Below are 3,246 nucleotides of genomic sequence, written 5' to 3'. Positions count from 1 at the left end.
GTGTGTGTGTGTGTGTGTGTGTGTGTGTGTGTATGTGCCTGTAAGTGAATCAGAGGGTGCTAGTTACCAAAGATGCTACAACCCTGCCTTCTGCTGGCCAGTGAGCAGAACTAGAGGTCAAACACACACGCACACGCACAAGGCATCAGCCATTGAAATGCTGTTATTACCATGTTATTACCATGCCATCATGTATTCATATGAAAGCCAAAATGGGTTAAAAACAACAACATGACCATGTGAACATGCCTCATTAATACACAATAATGCAAGGTTGCTAAAGCTACAGACTCGGAAATGGCACCTACCAAGGAAAGCTCATTGTGGGACTGGCTCTAGTGGCTGGACTTCTGCACCAAGGCTGAATTTTGTGAAAGAGACTAAGACCACTAAGGTCTTTATAAAAGAGACTTCAGATACAGTATTAGGGGACCAATCAGGTCTATATAAAAGAGACTTCATATAGAGTATTAGGGGACCACTAAGGTCTATATAAAAGAGACTTGAGGTTTAGTATTAGGGGACCACTAAGGTCTATATAAAAGAGACTTCAGATACAGTATTAGGGGACCACTAAGGTCTATATAAAAGAGACTTCAGATACAGTATTAGGGGACCACTGAGGTCTATATGAAAAAGCATCCAAAGAGCACCATGTCATGGGGACATTAGGGCACGTTTTCTCAGAATTGTTAGTGTCTTTCTAGTTGTATAATTCAGTGTTTTACCTACTGCTATTGTCCAAATTGAGTTGAAAATGCATGTAACGGTGGATTAACTTTTGAAAAAAGGACTTTAAAAGTGTACCAGGCACCCCCAAATCTCTGATCCTACAATGGCCACAGCGCATATTTCCAATTACATTGAACAAAAAGCTGAACTTGCCATTTGCACCATTCCTCTTGTCATGGGACTGTGCATAACACGGGAATGATGTAATCTTTCCGTCATTGTAAAATCAGAGGAAAATGCTAATTATCCTGGCACATTTAGACATATACCATATACAGTCAAATATGTATACCCTTTGCCTGTCACATTAGTGTTATAATGTCATTTTCCAATTAAAAAGCTTTTGACAACCTGATTAAACCATCAATCTCATTTGGTCTCCCCCTCTCTAAGGGAGTTAAACAAGACAACAACTATATATATACTATTTATATAATATATTTCTATGCATGTGGATACATGTAGCACTGTGTCTGTTGATCTATTATTTCTAATCATATCTGTCAAAGGAATAAGTGAAGAAAAAAAAAGAATTAAGAGATGTCGCAAGAGAGTGGCGTGAGTGGGGGAGGTAAATAAAGACCGAGATGAGGTGATAATAACTAGGGTAGGCGGATGGAGAGCAGAGATAAATATAACGTGTGAGGAAAAGTGAGAGAGAGAGCACTGATGAGACCTGGCTCCGGAGATGTCATTGGTAATTACCTCCCCCTCACCCACCTGCAACATGCACACACACACACACACACACACATACGGATAGTAGAACACATGCCTGTAAAAAAGGTTTTTTATTTTCTGTCAGCAACATATGTAATTTCATGTTATGTCAACAACAACAATGATTCACTTCAAGGAATTTGGAACGTTGCATTGTTCTGACTGTTTTAATTCCAAGTTTCACAGTTGATATTAGTTGTCGTGAAAAAAAAGGTAATTAGTTGGAGGGAAGTATTGACGTATTTTGCATTATTGCATTATCGATCACAGCACAACGCAGAAACCGTTGTTGAAACTAAAAATAATTTGTGTATTAAGTTGATAGAACTAAGCACTTTTTTAAAGTCTACACAGTTAACAGTTGTAAGACCAAACTCACATGGACAAATAGCACGTATAGAACAACAATGGAATTGTGGAAACATCCAAAATGAAATAACTAAAATTATCTTAAACAACTTCTAGTAATGGAGCACAGCATGAGTACATGTAGTGATGTAACAGTGTGTAGGCTAAATTCAGTGTAAATCCATCCATCCATCCACAGTATGCATACTTTAATTTCTTCCAACAGAGAGAGTTGTGTGGAGGTGATGGTCTTAATTAGCTTTGTATCAATACAAGTATCTACATCCTCGACGCTCCACTTCCGTTGCTGCAGGAAATTCCGCCTGATGCATGTCTTTTCAGCCGATGTCTTCTGCTTCCTTTCGTGTTGGCGTTCTAACCTCATGGACTCATGAGGACTATGGTTCACTGCTCCTCAGATCTAGCTAGAGTCTCTGTCCAATCTGACTTTTCTATCCCAAGACTAAAACAACCTTTGAACAAACACATGTTCCACCAAAAAAAGTTCCTTCCGGAGGCTATTTTGCAGAGGCGCCGTTGATGTGTCTGATGATTGTGATTCCTTGAGGCTGCCCAGTTTGGGGCCCTGGGCAAAGTTTGGCCCATGCTTTCTTTGTTTTGGCCGCCACATATTTGAAGTTCTCATGCTTAGTCCCCTCTTATTTTAATAGTTATGACCACAAAACTTAAATTTTGTGCACTTAAAAAGTTCGTAATCTGAGTTTAACTGCAGTGCAAAGCACGGTGCTGGTAAACTTGTCATTTAAATTACAGATGTACGTTTTGTCTTGTTATTTTTGGCTTGTGGCCTTCCATTCAGATACATTTTGTCCCTTTATATGAAAGAATTTGGGCATCTCTGGTTTAAAGAAATGCTAATAAATCAGAGCAGGTTTTTCTACCAATGCTGTGTGGGCTAGCAAGACCATCCTCCTCATGGTCTGGCATGGTCTGACTAGCTTGGATTTTAACGACGTTCATTAATAAAAAAAATTACGCACTATAGCTTTAATATGTAAAGCCAGAGCACCCAAACTCAAAACTGGACTGTCAACCCAATAGAGCCCCATTGGCTGAAATATGTGAAATATGTATTTATCTCAAGATCATTGAGACAAAAGATGAACAAATAATTTAACTTTTCGTTATAAATTCCTGTCTGTGAGTATTATTTATAAAAAATTAAAATTAAAAAGGATGCAAACAAATAATAATCCTCTACTTTGTTTCCTTAAGCCTTCCTTCCCTTCCCCAACACATTCCCCACCTTGCAGAGTTCAGAGCCTGTTAGCCACATTAGCTAGCCCTGCTTGGGCTTTCAAACAGCGTAAAGAAACCCAGCCGAGCCGTTTTAGAGCTTTGAATGGAATAGCTTTGCAATTTGTCCTGGCAGAAAACAGCATTTTGATCTTAATGAATGACAAATGGCTACCATTAGAAGTGAGA

This window comes from Etheostoma cragini, chromosome 17, assembly GCF_013103735.1.
Source record: "Etheostoma cragini isolate CJK2018 chromosome 17, CSU_Ecrag_1.0, whole genome shotgun sequence".
Taxonomy (NCBI): Eukaryota; Metazoa; Chordata; class Actinopteri; order Perciformes; family Percidae; genus Etheostoma; species Etheostoma cragini.
Note: the sequence above shows the minus strand (reverse complement) of the source record.